This window comes from Petaurus breviceps, unplaced genomic scaffold (assembly GCF_028583685.1).
Source record: "Petaurus breviceps papuanus isolate PSGF00001 unplaced genomic scaffold, PetGlider_PUasm1.0 551, whole genome shotgun sequence".
NCBI lineage: Eukaryota > Metazoa > Chordata > Mammalia > Diprotodontia > Petauridae > Petaurus > Petaurus breviceps.
Window position 1 is genome coordinate 27,302,595 of NW_027186372.1, and position 23,343 is coordinate 27,325,937.

Sequence of the window (23,343 nt, forward strand, 5' to 3'; positions counted from 1 at the left end):
TCTGTGTCTCACTTTCCCCCCCCCCCGGCTTCATGTGATTAAATTTGGCCTATTTAGGGGTAGGGAAGATCTTCAAATTCCCATTACCATTACGATCATTTATTTCTTTATAGTATCCCTTTTTTGATCCTAATATGGAGGTGTTGGCTAGTACCATGGCAGTGTTCTTCCTTCGTTACCCCATCCCTTTATTACTTACTTCAGGCATCTGCCTAAACTTTCCTTTGCTTGAGGTACACGTATTAAAAGCTGACTGTTTTAGACATTTACTGGCCATTGTGATTCTTTGGGTATCTCTGATTAAGTCTTCGAACTACTGCAATCCTATTTTATAGGAAACCATGGCATCCATGGAATCAGAAGAGTATTATTGCTGAAAAGGAAACTCAAGATCATCTCTAGTCTAACTCTTTCAGTTTACAGATGAAGAAAATAAAATTAAGATTAAGTAGTTTGCTCACAGTCACACAGGGATTGAGGGGCAGAAGTTGGTTACAATCACTTATGTTGCCCACACCTTCAAGTCCAGCCATCTCTAATTAGGACATGATGAAATGAACTAGCCACATCAATACTACTGGTTATATTGAAGTTTTGTAATTTGAAATCTCAACATCTGGATTGTTAGTTAGAGGAAATGTTGTAATTAAGAATACATTCCAATCATTGCTGTTACCAACAGCTTCCCTTTTCTCCTAGCTAATAGCGAACAGTTGTGGGCAGATGCTGACAAAGTAGGGTCCCAGATGTCTTAGAGATGTTAACTGGGGTTTTTACCTTAAAGCAATGAGATAAACTAGGTGACCTCTTGAAATCCCTTCCAACTTTAATCATTCCAGAGCACTAATCATCAATATTAAATCCACCCCTGACAAAAAGGTGATGGAATCAGGGTATAGAATGAGTCATACATTTTTTGAAAGTAGACAATCTGTTTTGCTTGACTATGCATATGTGTTACAAGCTATTTGGTTTTCCTTTCTTTTATTCTTTTACAATGGAGTGAGTGATGGGAGGGAGATAATATAGTGTTTTTATTTAAAATTTTTAATTTGAAAATTTAAAAAAATTATTTAACTTAATTAAAATCATTCTATAATTTCATAGTCAAGATTCTTGCCAGTCCCATGGGCAGAGAAGTTTTGTTCACACCCTAACTCTAGACACACGTAGCCAGTAGTGAAAGCAGGAAGGAGGATCCTAGGAAAAGAAGTGATAAATGATGAGATAGAGAGAAAATAAAGAAATAAAGGGAAGAAGAAATGAGGCAGAGAAATGGGGAAAGAGATCAAAGAAGCTAGGAAAATAACAGGAAAGTGAAGGGTATAGAGTAGGAGAACAAGAAACAAATTATACCACAAACAATGCTGAGCCTTAGATTTTTGTTTGTTTTCTTTTCTCTGCCCAGTCTCTCCTTCATTAGATTTGACATAGCCAGAGGTTTCCAGGATTATAACCCCAGTCATATTCAGTACAGCAGTATGGTGTCAAATCATTTGCATAGAGAAGAGAACCGAGCCCCGATTTTTACTATGACCTCAATAAAGGAAGATTTAGTGACTGAACACTGACATGCTGAAAAATTTAGTCACAGTTTCTAGCTATTCAGAAAGTTGTGATTTGGAAAGCAGAGAATTCAGAGAATCTGATACCATTACCCATAAGAGGGCAAAGAGATTGAGCCAGGAGTGAGGTTCTAATCCCCTGCAATACAGTTTTTATCAGTGAATTGTGCTTCCTTTAATAGTTTCCACTGGCTTATCCACAAATAAACACAATTGTACACACACACATAGCAGTATGTTGCCTAAGCTCCATTAAAACCATGATCCCAAACTATTTCAGAGGCAACCAGTTATACAAGATGTATATCCTGCCTCAGATGCGTGGGATAAGGTACAATATCACCTATAGCTTCTCTTCTACAAGGCAGTGACCCCATCTGTGTAAGGGGAAAATGACACCATGCTCCTGCTGCATCCTTTCCCCAAGGCTTTAGGCAGCATCAAAGAATGAGGTACAGAAGGAACCAACTACTGCTTACAAATTTGAGGCACTAGTAGGAAAGCCAAGTTGGATAAGGAAAAGCAAAGGGATCTATTAGGTTCTTTAATAAAGAGAGAAAAACGCTGGCTGTGAAGTTGGAGAATCAGGGTTGAAATTCCATGTCTGACCCTTATTAACTGTATGAACTTTGATTAATCACTTAATCACCCTGGAACTCCATTTCCTTACCTGTAAAATAAGAAGGTTGGAATAACTGACTCCTGAGGTCTCTCCCAGCTCTAAATCTATGATTGTGGATGATTCTATGATCTTAGGGATTCTATGTAGTATCCAGATCCTAGGAAATAATAATTCCCCAGTATACTAAGTCAGATCACATCTGGATTATTGTGCTTCATCATGGTCATCACATTTTAAAAGGGGCATTGGCAAACTGGAGAACATCCGGATGACAATGAGCAGGCTTTCATTTCCTATGATGTTTAACGAAATGAACTGTGGTTTGTTTGCCCAGTGAGAGGGTATTTAGGCAGAACAAATTGTCTTTAAATATTTGAGGGATTGTCATGAGAAAAAAAAAAAAAAAAAATATATATATATATATATATATATATATATATATATATATATATATATATATTCTGTGTAATCCTAGAGGACCAATATTTAGAAGCTGTAGGGAAGCAGCTTTCAGATCAATTTATAAAAAGGACTTTTAATAACTAGAGCTGCCAGTCAATGAAATAAATGTCCAGTGAAGTATTAAACTTTGTTACTAAGGATATTCAAGTAGATACTAAGTAACCATCTGCCAGGTATGTTGTAGAAGAGATTTAATTTCACTGGGTGAAAAGTTTTGTGGCTAAACTCTATAAGAAGGCCATTTACAACTGATGTTTTCCCTTCCTTTCTTCTCTCTCCTCTAAACTCTCTGTAGTCTGGTTTTGAACTGATTATTGAATTGAAATGGTTCTCTCTGGATTCTCTTATCTGTCTCTACTCTTTCACTTGGTGATCTCATTGGTTTCCATGGATCCAACTCTAATCACTATGAGGATGATCCTAGACAGATGTTCCCATGAATTTATTTACCCAGTCCTAACCTCTCTCTTCACCTCCAGCCTCACATCTTCAACTAGACATTTCTAAGTATAAGATATCTCAAACTCAGCATATCTAATACAGAACCAAAACGCCCATAGCCTCCCCTTTTCTAACATCTCTATTACTGTAAAGGGTATCATCATTCTCAGACTCATAGCCCAGTGTCATCCTCAAGTCCTCATTTTTTCTCTCCCACCCCACAGACAAGCTGTTGCCAAGTCCTTTCATTTCTACCTTTGTAACATCTCTCCTATATGCCTCCTTCTCTCTCCTGATATTGCCACCACCTTGATTTGGCCTTCATCAAATTACACTTTGCTTATTGCAATATCCTGCTGGTTGGTCTTTTTGTCACTCCAATCCATCTTCCACTCAGATGTCAAACTGATCTTCCTTAAGCACTAGAATGATCAGGCTACAACCTTCTTCCCTACTCCAACTAGTCAATCAACTCCAGTGTCTCCTTATTATCTCCAAGGTCAAATATAAAATGGTGTTTCTCATAAAGCCCTTCCCACCTTTCCAGTTTTCTTGTAACTTACAACTTTTCCCCTCACTCCATCTCCCCCAACACATATACCCTCTGCAATCCAGTGACAGTATCATTCCCTGCACAAGACGATATATTTCCCTACTCTGGGAATTTTTACTGACAATCCCCAATGCCAGAATACTTTTCCGTGTCTTCTCCACTTCCTAGTTTTCCTTTCAAAGTCCCATCTTCTACAAGAAGTATTTCTTTTTTTAAAAAAAAATTTGCATGATAACTTTATTATATATTTGAAAAGAATAGCAAGTTGACAGAATAGATATGCAGTTTCTTGTGCAATCATCCTTTTTCATTATACTATGTTATGGAAATGCTTGTTTTATTCCATAAATTTTTTTCAAATGCTTTATTAACTTCTTATTTACATCATTCATTTCCACCAGATTTCGAGCCACACATTTTCTCCCTGCCTCTCCCCCCTCCACCGCCCCAAAACAGCAGTCCCACAGGACATCCCCTCCTCCAATCCGCTCCCTCCCATATCCTCTCCCAAACTCCCTTCGACTTTTCCAGTGGATCGCCATGCCCCAGTGCCTGCACTTCCCAATTACATGCAAAATAGCATCAACAATAGGATATATATATATATACACATACATATATATATATATATATATATGTGTGTATTTGAATATTGGATTTTAAAACTTTGAACTCCAGATTCACTCCCCCCCTCCCTTGTCACCCACTCCCACTGGGAAGACAAGCAGTTCAGTACAGGATGTACATGTGTGGTTAATGCAAAAGAATAAAATAGTAGATATATTGTAAAAGACTGACTGTATTTCCCTCCCTCCCATCCCAACTCCCACTTGTTCCATTCCCCACCTTGATTCTGTCCCCTATCAAAAGTGGAAGAAGCATTTCTTACTCCTTAATCTTAGCCCATATCTTCAGAGATTATTTCCAATTTGCCCTGTATATATCTTGTGTGTGTGTATATATATACACACATACATATATATACCTACATATATGTGTATACATGTATATTCACATATATCATGCGTATACATGCATATATCTCCATGTGTGTATAATGTGCATGCACTCACATACATATGCATACATATATAACAAATGTGTTTGTGTGTGTAGAATGTTTGTTTGTTTCCATGCTGTCTCCCCCACTAGATTATGAGCTCCTTGAGAGCAAGGACTATTTTTTTCAGTTCAATTCAATTCAATAAACATGTATTAATTGCCTACTATGAGCTAGGCTCTGTTCTAATTTCTGGGAAGAATAAGAAATGAATAGTTCCTCTCCTCAAGAACCTTGCAATCTAATGGGTGATTACACACAAAAGGAATCTGGAAAGTGAAATGGACATCATGGAGTGCCTGGCATGAACACCAGGAGGTACCAGTGCAGGAAATGTCTTGTTCTGTGCAGTTGAAAGGAAGTAGAGTTGCAAATGGGGAGCAGAGTGTGATGGAATTCCAAAAATTTCTGCCATCTACAAAGTTAGGCTTTCTGAAGAGTGTAGCACTCTACTATGCTCTAGCCATCCAATCAGGTGAGGAGGCTGAGGGATGTGGGAAGATGGTGAATATTCAAGGCCTGAGTAAGCCACTTGGTGATGAGATTAAAAATAATTAACATCCTGGGAGGAGCATCTTTTTTGTTTTGCTGGATTATGGTTATTTGTTTCAAGGGTTTTTTTGTTTTTATCTCCCCACAAACAGTGTAGGAAATGTGGAAGGGAGAGAAAATGAATGCTATTAATTAAAAAATAAAATGTAATTTAAAAATCACTTTCCCTGCCCCCAAAAGCTCACCTTCCGCTGTGGTGTTGTTCAGGTGTTTCAGTTATGTCTGACTCTCCATGAATCCATTTTGGAGTTTTCTTGGCAAGATTCCTGGAGTTGTTTGCCATTTCCTCCTCCAGTTCATTTTACAGAGGAGGAAACTGAGGCAAACAGGGTTAAATGACTTGCCATGGGTCACATAGCTAGTAAGTACCTGAGGTCAGATTTGAACTGAAGAAGATTAGTGTTCTTGATTCCAAATTCACTGTTCTATCCACTATGCCATAGAACTGCCCTTCTACTGGGGCAGAAAACACATAAACACATTATAATACATACTAATTTTTTCACTCGCTATAATTACACATTCTTAAAGGGAATCAGACTTGAATATAGGAGACCTGGGTTCTCCTCTCATCTGTTGCATTCCAATGACTGTTCTTCAGGGTTGGTAACTTTACTTCTCTTTCCCTTATCTCTAAAACTAGTATGATGAATAAAATGACTACTAATGGTGCTTCCAGGGTTAAAATTCTTTAGTGTAGGAAATTCTAGTGTGGATTTGGTATTAACCTTTATTATCATTATTTCTTTGCTTTTATGTACAACAAGTACTTCCCTTCTAAATTCAGAATTAAGCATTCTTTCATACCAATGGTCTCCCAGTGATGCTATATGACCACAATTTCTGCAACACTCATGCTTGCAGAAGAACCGAAATTATAAATAACCCAGAATCAATGGAAAGCTCCATGGTGGGTTTAAGCAGGCTATACCATATTACCAATGAGAAAGTTTGAGCAGGGACTTAAAAATAATTGAGTACAAGCATGACTGAAAAGGAAATCATATTGTAAGAATAGTAGATTATAAGATGGACAGCCCAGGTATTACATTCACATTTCAGAGTCAGTAAAAGAACTGAAAAGAGAGAGACTGAAAATTTCTTTACAGAGGATTTATGGCAATGCATGGGTAAGAATTACATAGGCTCAGAGTGAGTGGAGGGATAGGGATCTGTTTCCATGGAAGTAATGTCCACATGTTTGAAAACACAATCTAAATGTTCACAGCCTGCATCCTTAAAAAGTAATGAATTTGAAATATTAGCACTACTTCTGTTAGTCTTATGAACACGCTTTTACTCCTCCTGGCGTGGTCACTCACGCAGCTGGAAAACCTTAGAAATGCATCTTGGGTTAAAAATAAAGTCTCTAGGGTATGGCTCCTCCTCCATAGGAAATCTGAGAACTTTGGCAGCTTTAGGCTCTACAAATGTAATATCTGATTTCTTCCAGAAGGGATAGTAATCTGACCATGTGGTCTCATATTCTGAACAGAGAAACACAATTCTGTCTACTGAGGTCATGGTTTATTCCTATTGGATAGGCAACAGACATCAACGGGAATAGATCACTCACTCCCTGGCACTCTCCATACTATTTCAGTCTGTGCAATTAAGGAATTCCTGTAACTAGGACCCTGCCTCTCAAACCCCCACAAACCTCTAGACACCTCTGTACTGCTATTTCTCTCCTCTGTTTTTCTCTTCTTCCTTAAGAGAGAGAACATAGGGAATATATATCACTACCCACCTCTCCTGGTTCTTGTGAGGAAAGCGTTTTATAAACCATAAAGTACTTCATAAATGTTATTGTCATCATCATTATTATTATCATCATCATCATAATTATGTGAGTTATTATGGTCACTTACATTACATTCTACTTTGTTCCAAGTCTAACCAGTTGCCAATCCTCTATCTACTAGACAAAAATAAAAAAAAAATGTTGTTACAATTCTCTGTAGACTGAGAAGTCCTCAATGTCCAGAATGCCTCAATTTTCTACAAAAAAGGTGGTGAGATGTATTGTTTCAGGATCCTAGCAGCAAGAGGGATGAAATGTCCAGGCCTGAAAAGTCATTTCTACTGTTAATGAGGTACCTCTAGACACCTCTGCAAAGTCTGTCTCCACTTGTTAGAAATCTATTTCTTGTCATCCTAGATGCTACAGAGTTAGTGAAAACCAAATGCCAACTCATCACCTCTGATTCATCCATCATCTTTGTTTTTAGGATAGTTTCTAGACTAATATCAGCAACTCTCATATGTAAAATAAGAAGATTGGACTAAACAACCTCTGAAGTACAATGAAGTACCTTCCCCCTCAACATCTATGATTCTTTGATCTTATAAACCTTTTAGACATCTTAGCTTAGCCCACCATGCTGTACAACAAAACTCTAATTTCTAGGTCTTTTTTTTCCATTTTCTGTGAGTTTTGTTACACATTGTACATGAGACCACTGGAGGCACAATGGATAGAGCACTGGGCCTGGAGTCAGGAAGACCTGAATTCTATGGCCTCAAACCTATGTGATCCTAGGCAGGTCACTGACCTCTGTTTGCTTCAATTTCTTCAACTGTAAAATGCGGTTAAGCATCTACCTTGAAGAGTTGTTGGGAGTATCAAATGAACTATTTGTTGTTGTTTTTTTAAGGCATTTATCTTAGTGCCTAGAACAGTGCCTACTGCACTATGTAAATGCTTATTCCCTTCCCCTTCCCCCTACATATAAAGTAACCAACTAAAGTTCATTTACACATAAAGTCTTGACTAAAGAATTGAGAAATTTCATTTGTTGTCACTGCAGGTTTTCATGATTGTCATAGTATGATCTAGGACCAGTACTGAGAAACCTTACAAAAGTCACTAAACCTTTTTTAGACTTACTATCCTTATCTGTGGTAATGAAGAAGGAGAAGGAGGAGGAGAGGAGGAAGAGAAGAGGAGGAGGAGAATGCAGAAGACTAGCATAGCCTTAAATGAAAGAAAATGAAAAAAAATCTCCTTTTCCCACTCTCCACCCCCATCTTATAGCAACTGGAATCGAAAGAGCTAGGTTCAAATCCTATCTCTGCTATTTACTATCAGTGTGACCTGATACCTGTGAATTTGAATATGACATTCACTTTGCTTTTTGCACAATGCACAAAATACTTTAATGGAGTTTAAAACTGCAAGCTGCCTTCTCAGGAAGGAAACCAAAATGAATTATGGAAACTGAAGGATTTCTTGAATTGCAAAATGTGGATCTAAGATATTCCTAAGTCAATGTATCAAAAGCATCTCTAACAGCAACCAAAATCTTCTCTGCTAATAGAATATCAGACTTCCTTATGTATATCCAGTATTACACTCAGAAAGAGTGGGTAGAATCATCAACCTCATTCATTCTATGATTTCCTTCTGAAATGAGGGCATATTCTAAGAAAGCTATCATCAGAACTTTTTGGAGGGATAGAATCATGGTCAGTTTCATCTAAAATGGCCCTCGTTGGCAATAACCCATTCTCACTCTGCAGAAAGGAGGGGAAAAAAAAGTTGGGAAGTATTGGAGTGGGTTGGTAAGAGCTGGATTCTGTATACTTCTCTCCCCAGTCCCAAGTCTCCCCCTCCCCCCAACACTAGAGGAAAGAGTCCACTTCAGCAGAAAACTGTTGGGGGTGGGAAAGGGGGATCAACACTAATGTATAACCAATAACATTTCCAACTTCTTTAATAATAGAAAAATAAACTTTCAATAACTATAAACAGACATGAGATCAGTTGAAAATAGAGACACAGAATGCAAGGAACTTAATAGGATCCTACCTCTCTGTCTGTCTCCCTTTCTCTCTCTTTCTCTGTCTCCCTCTCTGTCTCTCTCTGTCTCTCTCAGAAGCAAGCAGATGAAAACGGAGCACAATTCTAGGGTACGCTGAGGAGTTCCAAGGGAGAGGCAAGCTCTGCCTGCAGAGTGTGGCTAGGCCCAGCCCGTGTTCAGAAGCTTGCCCTGGTCAAATTTTCCAAAAGCAGAACTGTAGCCAAGTCCCTGCCCATGCCTGAAGAATTTCCTGAACAGCATTCCCGTTCTTTTTTCTGACTGCTTTGAAACCACACTCTGTCTGTACTTCAATAAGGCTTTGTCAGGCCAAGTTACAGCTACTGGTCTGCCTCCAGATATCAATGGAAAACACATGTGTCATGCACAGACAAAGCTCTCCCCCCACCTCGCTGCAACAGCGCCTATGGCGTCTGCATGCCTTACACTCACAACTATAAAATAAACCATTTCTATAACCAATTCTGATTTTTCAACAATTCTACACACAGACTCCTCTTTGTGGTGCTAGATGCCAGAGATAATACCTCTCTCTTTGACTCAACACTGCCCCTTTTTAAACTCTCCCCCCACCCCCCATAGCCAAAGTCTTAGGCTGACCCAGGTTAGCACTTAGCTCTTACCCGCCTTTATAAAAACCAGCCTATTACAGTGGAGAGATAAGAATTCTAATTTGATCTCCCTACCTGCCTTTGCCTGGGTCTTTCTTTGCTTAAAATTTCAATTGCTGGAAGGGAAACAATATTTTTAGCATTTCTAGACTTAGTTCAGCACATCACAGCCATACCCTAATCTTGACACACGCTACTATAGCTGCTGAAACTAAAAATAATGCAATTATTTTTCAAGCACTTTCTTTCGTCCCTATTCTTTAGTGGAATTTGTCCTAAAAATGTAACATTTTACACACCACTGTGTCAACATTGTTTTTGCCTGGGTTATGGAAAGAGGAGGGGGGAAAGTATGTATCTTTAATCAGAATGGGTAGAATTCTTTACATCTGAGATTATTTCCCCAAATGATAGAGTATCAGATTTCCATATGTGTGCATTCTATTCATGGTCTGTAATTGACATTCCATATGTAATTATATATGTATGTATGTATATATATAATTAGCATATGTCTCACTATTTATTTGAATGTCTATGTATATTTGTATGTTTAAAATGAAAGTCTATGTTAAAGCTAAAAAGATAGAAAGATGTTTCCCCTTTTCTCTCACATTCAACTCTCCCCTAAAAGCTGAAGCAGAGTTGTCAAGGTAACAATATGGGAAAAGAGACAATTTAAAGAGAAACAGTTGTTATTATTTGGGGGATACTAAAAATTTTTCTTCCAAAAATCACACCCTATTACCAGCTTACTCCAAATAATTGGCCTTGCTGAGTTTTAAACAGATGTGTGCTCTGAAGGGAATGTTCTAAATGATTGGGAGTTTCAGTCAAGAGAGGCACAATTAAGTTCCCAGGCTTGACTGTGTGTGTGTGTGTGTGTGTGTGTGTTTGCATATGTATCTAAGGGGCCAAGATCCAATCAATTTTCTCTATTCCAGGACCATTTGGTAGAAAAAAAAATCAACTCATTTTTCTGTAACATGTGGTCTTCAGAGCTTGCACAAAGGCAAGAATTTACTTCTACATCTAGGGACCTTCAAAGAGACTATTCAGTTGGTCTTGATAAGACTCAGGTTACCAAGCCATGAAAATGACATCATCATGACCTTTGACACCAGCAGAGTACAGAGGTAACTATTTCCCTAATTTCTCCTAATTTTATTTGAGAAAGAAAGCAACCTTGGATGACTTTCTCTTTCTTCCTCATACGTAAGGGTCAATATTTTTCTCTGAAGATTTAACTCACAGGAAAGCAGATTAGAAAATTGGATTTACAGTCATTTATGGTGGGTTGGACAAAATAGTGCTGTCACTGAAAGAGAATTGGCTTTTTTCACTGTAACCAGACAAGGAACTTGAAATGACCACTCAAATTAGAAAAGAGTTAGCAAATACAACAGGCATATAAGGAAACAGCTGAAGTCTTGAATTTTAAAAGTCTTTAAAAAAGACTGAAGGAATCTTGCTGAGGGAAGATAGCTTCTCCAAATTCTAGAATTAAAGAAACATGGAATTTAGAACTGGGGAGACCTTAGAAGTTTTCTGTTCCAACCCACCTATTTTACAGGTGGGGCAATGAAGACTTGGGGATTTTAAATGACTCACCCAAGGTAACATGGGGCTTATGGAGAAGAGAAGACATTCAAATTCAAGACTCACTAGAACCTAGGTGAGTGACATTTAGACTGGTCCAATTTGCTCAGGTTTTATCACAGATTATGGAGATATAAAGAAGTCTATAGCTTATTGTAAGGGGAATGTAAATTTTAAGATCATCCCTGCCCCTAGGCTAAAGTGCACCTGAAGCCTGGGGTGGCTACACCCTATGCCAGATTTTTTGAACTGTTGTTATTTTACCACATCTTCTTCCATTTTTCTTCTCTCTATTGTCTTGTCTACTTCCAGTCCTTAGAGCATAACTGAATAAACACTATAAGTATGGAATTGATAAGTGTAGCAGCAAGCATCCCAGCAACCCCAGGGTGGACTGCCTACACAGGTTCTTGGATCTGCTTTGATAAAGGAAAGCAACTCAAAATGGGTTAACAAGCTTACTTTAATCAGTCAAATATGTATCGTTTACCTAGTTCAGGGGAAAAAGGCCAGCACCCCGAACTTCAGAATATACAGACAGAATTATCAAGACAGAGAAACAGATCAAGTAAACAGTTTCCAAACTGTCCAACCATTACATCCATACAAAATCAACATCTGGGTTTTTCAAAGCTGAGGGACTCTCAACAACAGCTTCCCAGAGTTTCATCAAATCCCAGAACACTTCTCAAAGTGAGCCCCAAAACAAAGCTACACATCAGGGCTTATATAGCCTTCTCCTGGCTCAGAGAATATAACAAACTTATTGACCCACTGCCCAATCAAAAAGTGTCTACTGAAAAACATGGATCTAGATTGCAATCTGGGTGGTGGTCCTGATGTGTGTGACCAGTGAGCCACAGCTTGTGGGGGCTATAGAGATGGTGCCCTCCTAACAGCCCTGTCATCTGTGAAAACACCAGTGATTTGGGACAAAGCTCTCCCCTTGGGAAGCAGAGTTCTATTGTGGCAAAGAGCTGAAAAGTCAAGTAATTAAATGGTAACATGAGCAAGCAAAGAAAGCAAAGCAAGCACAGCAATCCAACTTTAGATTCCTTTTTGGGGGACAAAAAGGATCAAAGCATGGAATAGGAGGAAGACGATAAAGTCAGAATTCCTGAACCTAAAGCTTCCAAGAATAATATGAATCGATTACAGGCCATGGAGGAGCTCAAGAAAGATTTTGAAAATCAAGTAAGAGAAGTGGAGGAAAAATTGGGAAAAAAATGAGAATGATGCAAGAAAATCATGAAAAGAGAGTCAACAGCCTGCTAAATGAGACCCAAAAATACACTGAAGAAAATAACACCTTAAAAAATAGACTAACTCACATGGCAAAAGAGGCCCAAAAAGCCAACGCAGAGAAGAATGCCTTAAAAAGTTGAATTTGTCAGATGGAAAAGAAATTTCAAAAACTCACTGAAGAGGATAACTCCTTCAAAATCAGATTGAAGAAGTTGGAAACTAATGACTTTATGAGAAATCAAGATACTATAAAACAGATCCAAACAAATGAAAAAATAAAAAGCAATGTGAAATATCTCATTGGAAAAACCACTGACCTGAAAAATAGATCCAGGAGAGAGAATTTAAAAATTACTGGATCCACCTAAGAGCCATGATCAAAAAAAGAGCCTAGACACCATCTTTCAAGAAATTCTCAAGCAAAATTGCCCTGATATTTCAGAATCAGAGGGCAAAATAGAAATTGAAATAATTCAATGATTGCCTCTTGAAAAAGATCTCCAAAAGAAAACTCCTAGGAGTATTATAGCCAAATTCCAGAGTTCCCAAGTCAAGGAGAAAATACTGCAAGCAGTCAAGAAGAAACAATTTGAGTATTGTGGAAACACAATCAGGATAACACAAGCTCTAGCAGGTTCTACATTAAGGGATCCAAAGGCTTGGAATATTATATTACAGATGTCAAATGAGCTAAGACTAAATCCAAGAATCACCTACCCAGTAAAACTGAGTATAATGCTACAGGGGAAAACATGGTCATTCAATGAAATAGAGGATTTTCAAGCATTCTTGATGAAAAAAAAAAACAGAGCCAACAGAAAATTTGACTTTCAAATACAAGAAGCAAGAGAAGCATGAAAAGGTAAACAGGAATAAAAATCATAAGGAACTTATTAAAGTTTAACTATTTACACTCCTACATGGAAAAAAAGATAATTGGGGATAGTTAGGTGGCGCAGTGTATAGAGCACCAGTCCTGGAGTCAGGAGGACCTGGGTTCAATTCTGGCCTCAGACACTTAACACACACAAAAAAAGCTAGCTGTATGACCCTGGGCAAGTTGCTTAACCTCAACTGCCCTCCAAAGAATAAAAAAAAAAAGATAATTGTAACTCATAACACTTTTCTCAGTGTGAGGATATTTAAAGGAAATATATACATATATATATATATGTGTGTGTGTGTGTATATACATACACATATATGTATGTATAGGAGAGTATATGTGTATCTAAATAGATATGTGAGTGTGGGCATATGCATGTTCATGTACACATAGACAGAGGGCACAGGATGAGTTAAATATGAAAGGATGATATCTAAAAAATAAAATTAAGATGTGAGAGAGGAATTTACTAGGAGAACAAGAAAGGAAGAGATCCATTAGGGCAAATTATCTCATATAAAAGAGGTAAGAGAAAACTGTTATAAAGGAGGAGAAAAGGAAGAAATTGAAAGGGAATGGGATAACCTGATTCTCATTGAAATTGGCTTAAGGAGGGAATAACATATACGCTCAATTGAGTATTTTACCCTACAGGAAAATAAGGGGGTAGGGGACACGAAGGGGAATGACAAAACGGAGGTCAGATTGGGGGAGAGGGTAGTTAGAAGTAAACATTTTTGAAAAGGAATAGGGTCAAGGAGAAAATAGGATAAGTGGGGGGGGTGGGATAGGATGGAGGGAAATATAGTTGGTCTTTCACAATATAACTACTATGGAAATGATTTGGGCAATTACACATGTACAACCTATATTTAATTGCTTATCTTCCCAGTGGGGGTTGGTGAGGAGGGAAGAAGGGAAAAAAATCTGGAACTCAAAGTTTTAAAAACAAATATTAAAAATTTGTTTTTATCATGCAACTGGGAAATAAGATGCATAGGTACTGTGGTAGAGAAACCCATCTTACCTACTAGGAAGTTAGGGGGTGATGGGGTAGGATATAAGAGAGAACAAATTGGGGGAAGGAGTATTCAGTAGGCTTGCTATTTTGGGGTGGGGAGGAAAGATGGGGGAAATTATAACCCCAAATCTTGTGGAAATGAATGTTGAAAACTAAAAATAAATTGATAAATTAGAATTTTAAAATCTGGAATAGAAATCAAAGAAGGAAAAAAAAAAACAGAAAAAAAATGGGAAAGCAGAGCAAGGAAAATTCCCCCCTCCCCCTTCTCCCATGGCTAGTGTAGCAAACAAAACAGGGAAGGGTAAAAACATAGCTAGTAGGAGAAAGAGGGAGAGCATATGACTTTTCTGAAATGGAGGCAGGTTTAAAGATGGAGTCACTCACATTAGGAGATAGAAAATACAAGGTCCTTGTTTGTCTTCACAAAGAGGTAAGGCTTTTCTCCTTCTTGCGTTCATAATCTTATTTGAGAGAGAGATCCTTGAACTGATGTAATGTGTAGGGAGAAGGTGTAGTCACTACAGTGTTGCTAAAAGAGTACCATATCTAGCCTGGGCTTCCCTGAAATCCATACCATTGGGGAATACAAAACATCAAAAAACGAATAAAGAACAAACAAACACAGAGAAAAAGAATCTGAAAACATGTGAGCTGGTGTAAATCAAAGAAAGAAGCAGAACAGTAAGAAAAATGACCATTTTAATGTAAATAAAAACCATATTAAAATACCCAAACTCATATCAAAGGAAGTGACCAACATTGTTTTGCGAGTATACATGATGAAACATATCACCTCTCCTCCATAAAGGGGTAGGAGATACTAGGTATAAAATATTGCAAAAACTATTAAACCTGATTCTGTGTTGGCTTATTTTTTTAATTGTCTTAGAATTGCAGGAAGTGTGAAGGAGGTATCAAGAAATGGCTGTGGCATAAAATACCAAAGAAATAAAAAAAAAGTGTAAAGAAAATGAAGTGGAAAAAAATCTCATAATTAGTGATTCATTCCAGTTAAACCATTTCTGTTCCAGAAATAATTTTTTCCACAGATAAATACCTTGGGAAAGGCAAGATATTAAGGTATTTTGAGCCATTAACAACCTTAGAGAATGAATTAATTTGTTAGAGATTAGCAATCCAATCCCCTGGGAAGGCCCTGATGAAATAATTGCTAATTGATTGATTTCTGCTCCTATCTCACATTACCCTTTTACAGACTTTACATTTCAGTCAAATTGGGCAGTTTACCATTTCTAAATTCATTTAGTCCTTCTCCTTCCCCATGCCATTTGTTATAGTATCATATAAGCCTGAAATACTCTCCCTTATCTTTTATGCTATTTCTCACACACAGGCCATCATTGGTAATCTTTAGACCTAGCTTACCTCTCTATTTTCCCTTCTTGATCACCTGCAATTTTACTTCATTTGAAATCACAGCATTCTATAGTATGTAACCATGCAGATCCCAAAAGAGAAAAGAAGTGAGTCTGGAATCTCAAAAATCGAAGTTGGATCTTCCCTTCAAAGAGGCTGCCCATACATACTTTCTCCAATTAATGTCCATTTTTTTTATACTTCTTTCAAAGACAATCTATTAAAAATGTGGGAGACTTTCCTCTATGTCTTCTTATACCTTGTGAAGATCAGCGTTGCTCTCAAGCTATCCCATTTGTTTTCTTTTGATTTTGGTACATCCTTTTCTGACTCAAAATTTACTCAAGCAATCCCTTATACCCCTTCTCACATTATCATTGGAAAGATGCTTCATTTTGTACCCAGCATGAATCTCTCCATTAACCTCTGGGTCACTCTCAACTTTAATAATATGAAGCTGGTAGTACTCCAAATTTGGCAATTACATAGCCCTACTAAAATTATATTTGTGTTTGAATTTCTTTTTAAGTTAGCCTTTGGAACTGGGAAGTAGTTCAGAGACATTGAAATCATAGCCCATTTTCCAAAAGGCAACCCAGCCTCCTTTCTTATTTTTGCTCCATTCTCTTCTGCCCATCTATAGGGTCTATACCAGATATCTAAATTGCTTTATTAACTCAATGGATAAGACGTTCAATTGCATGCCGTGGTCTGGATGATGGGCAATATTCATCCATTACATATTTACTGTGTAGACTTTTGGCCTGATTTGTTGCATCACAGATTTCCCAGAGGAGTCTTTATAATGCTCTAGAACTCAGTGTAATAAATATGATGCTATCTGCAGAAAGGAACAACAGAGGACACCACTCTATAGAGGTAATCCTTATTCTATTTAGATCTTGCAGACAACATCCCCCTAAAAGCAGTGAGGAACAACTTTGGAAAGCACGCATATCCCTTTTCTCCATTCCTCCCTTTGTGTCAATAATCAAAACATTATTGACGAGATATCTCCATTATTGAATTTATCAAGGAATTTTGCATAAGCTAAACATGTGCATGAGCAACTCTACTACTCTGAGTCATTAAAGTTATGTTTTGTTCTATGGAATCTGATGTTTTATTACACTTCAAAAAATAAAGCACAAGAAGAATCTTGTATCTTTTGTATCATGCAATCAATTTTGCAACTGTAAAGTATATTCACTTATTCAAATTATTTACAAAAGCCTCTTGGTTCCCTCCATCCAGTGATGCAACAAACACAGCACTGGCTCTGGAGAGAGGAAGACCTGAGTGCAAATTGTGCCTCAAGCAGTTATTAGCTGTATGTCGTCTCACTACCTCAGTTTCTCATCTGTAAAATGGAGATAATAGTATTTAATTCACTGGGCTGCTGAGAGGATAAACTGAGGCAAAAATTTTAAAGCACTTCACAAACCTTAATGCTTTATATAAATACTAGTTTTTATTCTCCTCCTTGGTCATCAGTCTACTTCATCTTCCATACTCATTGCTTGGCCAAAACATGTATTAATGGATCGACTTAATAAACTACATGTCCAACTCCTTGCCCCAACCCATGCAATCTATATTCTTAATCCACATGTTGTTTTTCTCTTATGTAATTTACTAAGATTATTTTTTTTTAGTAACCATGGATATCATCAAGGAACCTCTGTAGCTATCAAGGACTAGATGCAAGTACAGCCCCATGTCATCTGGAAAAAAAAAGTTGTCCAGAGAACATCATGATTTTTAGAAAATCTCTCATTTATTTGAGCTTTGCAGAAAATATTCTTCCCAGCAGTGACTGAGCATGCCTATCTGTTTCATGTCTCTCTTGATGCTGATAATAAGAAGATCTTGGACTGTGGATCGCTATGCTTTTAATAATTGAATATTGAATTGAGTTGGAGTGTATGGAAATGCCTAACAGAACAAAACAATTTCTTGATCATTACTCTGAGAGCTTGCTATTCTTTTCTTTAATGTAATATGTGGCCTATTTCTACAAAATTTAGTTTTATTCCATATTCTATAAGTATAATATATCTTATTGTAATTAACACTTATGTAATATGTGGCCTATTTCTACAAAATTTAGTTTTATTCCATATTCTATAAGTATAATATATCTTATTGTAATTAGCACTTATGGCTGACAGCACAATTCCTTTTACCCTCCTAAATAGAATACTCAGAAGGTCAAGTTTAAAATTTTTACATTAAAGATGTCACAATATGACCCAACTTTTAACCTACTGATGACATCAAATATTTTAAGTAGCAGGCAAATATACAAAAGATCTGTGATTTCATCAGTATAGAGAATCCCCAGTGTGGAGCTCCCTACCCAGATCACAATCCCTTTATGGTTTACTAAATTATAAGGGTTTGCCCAAAGCTTATAGGGGTTAAGTGACTTGTCAAGATTACAAAACTAGTGAGTGTCAGAGGTGGATTTTAAAACCAGGCTTTCATGACACCAAGCTCTGCATTCTATCAGCTGCTCTCATACAGTTTCTATTTAAAGTGATTTTATCTATTTATTTATTTTTGCTGGGTGAGGATGCATGGGGAGTAGAACTGTGTTAGAGGCAAACTGGCATTGTTGGATTTCAGAGACCCTAGGTCTAGGCTAAAAAGTAAAGAACAAAGGAAGGAAGGTTATATAGAATCAAGGATTCCTCCTCTTAAAAGCATAAAGTTACTAGTTGTGTAACCCTGGGCAAGTCACTTAACCCCCTTGCCTAGCAAAAACAAACAAAAAAAGTATAAAATTACCAGTAATGTAGGACCATGGGAAATGGAAAGTCTCTCAACACTGGATCCAACATGAGAAATATTCTCCTAACTTTAATATATGTACATTTGACACATTTCCTTTGGCAAATCATAGCCATGATGATTTTTATGGTTTTAAGGTTGTTTGCATTTATATCAAAATATTATGCCCCATCATAGCCCCAGAGGTCCATAATCAAGTTAACCACAATACATGGCTCTTTAGGTTCTTCTGTCACATCTGAAGATTCATATCTCAGTATAGTGGATAGAAGAACTGTCTGACTGTGAATGGTCTGTGTGAGATGCTGCCAAAGGATAGACAGTCACACCTCTGCTGGAGGATAGAGAGCCTCAAGGAGGACCAATTGTTGTAAGCAATAAGGCATCTGTCAGCCAGGGTAAACTCTCCTCTCATTGGGGAGACAGCATGATGCCATAAAAATTTGCTGAATTTGGAGTCAGAGAAACTAGATTTGAATCACAACTACCTGTACGATTTTGAACAAGCCACTTAACTTCTCTGGAACTCATTTTTTTCATCTCTCAAATCAAGTGGCTGGACTAAATAAGGCTCCTTCCAGGTCTAATCTTGTAATTCTAAGATTTCCCATGAAGTCGACAAGGAATATTCATTTCATTGTGTTTTGTTTTGTTTTGTTTTTTGCAGGGTATCCTATGGTATAAAACACATTGCTATGAACGTGGGGGACTATGAGAGTGGATGGAGTCTCCACTCACTGTTTCCAAGAATTAAATGGAACCTGAATTTATCAATTTCATCCTCTCCTATTGACATGGGTCTCCAGTGATGTTATCTATCAGTATTTCATCGTAAAGATATGTACTCTGTTTTTTTAAGGTACTCACAGTGCTATGTGATTTCAATATGTAGTAAAGCCATGGAGTTTTATGGACATAATTATCATCAGTACAATCCCCATTGTTTCTCCGTGCTAACAAGGACAGGTTTATAATCTGAAACATTCTCACAATTCAAAAAAGAAGTAATTTGGTTCTAGAGAGCTACTCAAGATCAACGACATATCAAGTCTTGGGCTGAGAATGAAAATTCTTCCACTCCTTGGTAGCCAGAGTGATTGGGATGTCCTACATTCTATTGTGAATGGCCTGGCATAGTACTGTCTGACATTTAAAACCTAACAACCTTGCAAGGTGGGTGTTGTTATCTGTACCTTACAAACAAGGAAAATGAAGTTATGAGAAGTTAAGAGAGACTGGTCTACATTCAGACAACTATTAAGTGTCTGAGCTAGAAATTAAACCTTAGGTCTACTCTATTACCCCACCACATTGTTTCCTTTGTAAGAGTAAAAGGAGGTGTGCATTTTTAGAGTTGTGATTTAGTTACAGCATTGAGAGTTTTTGCCGTGTATTTGACCCATGCCATACCAGTAAGAAGCAGCTACACATTCAAAGCATGGGGAGCCCAGGAGCAAGACACTCTTCTCTTATAAAGATAGCCCAAGTCTGTTTACTCTAATTTCCATGGACTTAAGGATTTGAAATGAACTGAGTCAGGCTTCAGGGGACTGATTGTAGCAGCATGCTTATTATTCTATATTCAAGACTAAACTATGTCCTGGAATTTATCTGTTTCTTGCCTGAAACTTCTTGCATGTCACAATGCTTCTCCTTCACATACTTTATGTTTCAGCCAAAACAGCTGTTTCTGGATCTTGTTTTGCCCTCTCTAGGCCCCATAGATTTATGCAGACCAAGTACCATAGGTGGAATCCATTCTGCTCTTTACTGAAATCCTTCTTTACTTTCAAGGATAATATAAGTAGTTTGTTCTAAAAAGTCTTCTATAATCACCTCTACCTTAAAAATATTTGCTTGTTCTCTCATTCCCTTTATTTCCCCAGAGTAATTTCTGTGAATCTCTCCATTTTCTCTATGATATTTAACTTTTTAACTTAAATTTTGTTTAGCTTCATATTGAGGCATCAAGGCAGTATACAATATAGAGCACTGGACTTCAAGTCGGGAAGACCTAAATTTAAATCCTGCCTCAGACCCAAACTGTGTGATCCTGGGCAAGTCAAACCTCCCTCAGAGTCAGTTTCCTCATCAATAAAAATGGGGAAAATAATAGTACCTAATTCACATGGTTATTGTGAGGATAAAATCAGATAACATATATAAAGTACTTTGGGATCCTTTAAATGCTATAGAAATGCTAGCTATTGGGGGGAGGAGTCAAGATGGCAGAGTAGGAGCAGGACCTCGGAGTGGCTCCAGCTTCCACCTTCCCCACTCAATGTAAAACGGGTACTCTGAACAAACTTTAGGGTTGCAGAACCCACAAAATGACACAGAGAAGCTAACCTCCCACTGAGGACAGCCCAAAAGGCTGGCAGGAATCGGCCAGCGCAGCACTCTAGGAGCCGAGCCCAGGCCTGGGAGCCAGAGGTTTTAGCCCCCGTGTGGAACTGACCAGCCACCATCCAGAGGGAATCCAGATCAGCAGCAGATGTGGCCATTTCCAGATTTATCAACACACAGATGCAAAGGACAAAGTGAGAGGTCAGTGCAGTCTGGAATTTGGGACCAGTAAGTGGGAGAGAATCGGCTTTTGCCCCTGGGGTGAGAAGCCACTGAGATGCCTGGCAGCGGCAGCCAGTGCCATGTGGCAGCTTCAGCTCCTGGCCTGCAGATTGTAGGGGCTCAATCACCAGTCTGAGGGGTAATTGCTCTTGCTTTAACCTGCTTGGATTTGGATTGCAGTCTACGTTGGAGGACCTGGGGTGCGTGTCCAGCTTGCCAGAGTGTGTGGAGGCCCCAGAGAGGGCACTCATCTACTACCTCCAGCAGCTGAGAAAACCCCAGCATTTGGGACAAAAGCTACCCTGTCTGGAGGCAGAGTCCTACTGTGGCAAAAAGACCAGGGGTCAAGTGACTTAGGGGCAACATGACCAGGCAAAGGAAACAAAGCAAATAGAAGAACCCAACATTAGACTCCTATTTTGGGGACAAAAAAGGAGCAAAACATAGAAGAGGAGGAAGACAGTGAAGTCAGAACTCCTGCACCAAAAGCTTCAAAGGAAAATACAAGCTGGTTATAGGCCATAGAGGACCTTAAGAAGCAGATAAGAGAAGTGGAGGAAAAATTGGGAAGAGGAATGAGAATGATACAAGAAAATAACGAAATGAGAGGAAACAGCCTGACTGACGAAAATACTACCTTAAAAAATAGAATAACTCAATTGGCAAAAGAGGCTCAAAAAGGTAATGAGGAGAAGAATGCCTTAAAAAGTCGAATTTGCCAGATGGAAAAGGCATCTGAAAAGCTCACTGAGGAGAATCATTGCTTCAGAACTAGACTGGAGCAAAAGGAAGCTAATGACTTTATGAGAAAACAACATGTTGTTAAACAGATCCAAACAAATGAAAGAATAGAAGGCAATGTGAAATATCTCATGGGAAAACCACTGACCTGGAAAATAGATCCAGGAGAGATCATTTAAAATTTATTGGACTACCAGAAAGCCATGATCAGAGTAAGAACCTAGGAAGTTCTCAAACAAAAATGCCTTGATGTTTTAGAACAAGAGGGCAAAAGAGAGGTTGAAAGAATCCATCAATCACCTAATGAAAAAGATCCCCCAAAAGAAAACTCCTAGGAATATTATATCCAGGTTCTGGAATTCCCAGATTAAGGAGAGAATACTACAAGCAGCCAGGAAGAAACAATTCGAATATTGTGGAAACACAATCAGGATAACCCAGGATCTGGCAGCTTCTACACTGAGGGATTGAAGGGCTTGGAATATGATATTCTGGAGGTCAAAGGAGCTGGGATTAAAACCAAGAATCACCTACCCAGCAAAACTGAGCATCATGTTTCAGGGGAAAATATGGTCATTCAGTGGAATAGAGGACTTTCAAGCATTCTTGGTGAAGAAACCAGAGTTGAATAGAAAATTTCAGATACAAGAAGGAAGAGAAGCATGAGAAGGTAAACAGGGAAAAGAAATCATAAGGAACTTGTCAAAGTTTACCTATTAACATTCCTACATGGAAAAACAATAATTGCAACAGATGAAACTTTTCTCAGCATGGAAATAGTTAAAGGGAATAGAAATATATATGTCTATATATGAGGGTATATGGGCATATGAATACATATGTGAGTGTGTGTATATATGTTTACAGGTAGACATAGATAGAGGGCACAGGACCAATTTAACAGGAAGGGATGATACTTAAAAAGTGAAATTAAGAGGTGAGAGAGGAATATAATGAGAGGAGATGGGGGGAGACAGAATGGGGTAAACTATCTCATAAAGGAGAGGCAAGGGAAAATGGTTACAATGGAGGGGAAGAATAGGAAGGCAAAAAGGAATGGGTCAACATTATTCTCATTGAATTTGACTCGGGGAAGGAATGAAATACACACTAAATAGGATCTCTCACCCTACAGGAGAGGAGGGGGGAAGGGGATGAGAGGGGGGATGATGAAATGAAGGCAGGCTGTGGGGGGAGGGAAGTTGGAAGCACCCATTTTTGAAAAAGGACAGGATCAAAGTAGAGAATAGAACAAGTGGAAGGTGGGATAGGAGGGAGGGAAATATAGTCAGTCTTTTACAATCTATCTACTATGTTATTGTTTTGCATTAGCTACACATGTGCAACCTATACTGAACTGCTTATCTTCCTAGTAAGGGTGGGTGACAAGGGAGGAAGGGAATGAATCTGGAATTCAAAGTTT

General features: G+C 38.1%; 1 protein-coding gene and 1 long non-coding RNA gene across 4 annotated transcripts in view; one reads left to right on the plus strand and one right to left on the minus strand.

Annotated features, from left to right (window-relative positions):
- The window catches only part of SGCD (sarcoglycan delta), a 562,593-nt gene that overhangs the window by 514,167 nt on the left and 25,083 nt on the right, over nt 1–23,343 (minus strand). Inside the window, exon 1 of one of the 3 annotated variants that reach the window (XM_069102510.1) lies at nt 9,067–9,395. The exons of the other annotated variants lie outside the window; for them this stretch is intronic. The gene's annotated coding sequence lies outside the window, so the exon portion shown is untranslated. Of the gene's footprint in view, nt 1–9,066; nt 9,396–23,343 lie in introns of those variants that run through there. 3 annotated transcript variants of the gene reach the window in all.
- Nucleotides 10,570–20,454, plus strand: LOC138172555 (uncharacterized). Its single transcript, XR_011171150.1, has 3 exons — nt 10,570–10,823; nt 11,261–11,362; nt 19,279–20,454. It is a non-coding gene; the product is annotated as an uncharacterized lncRNA (long non-coding RNA).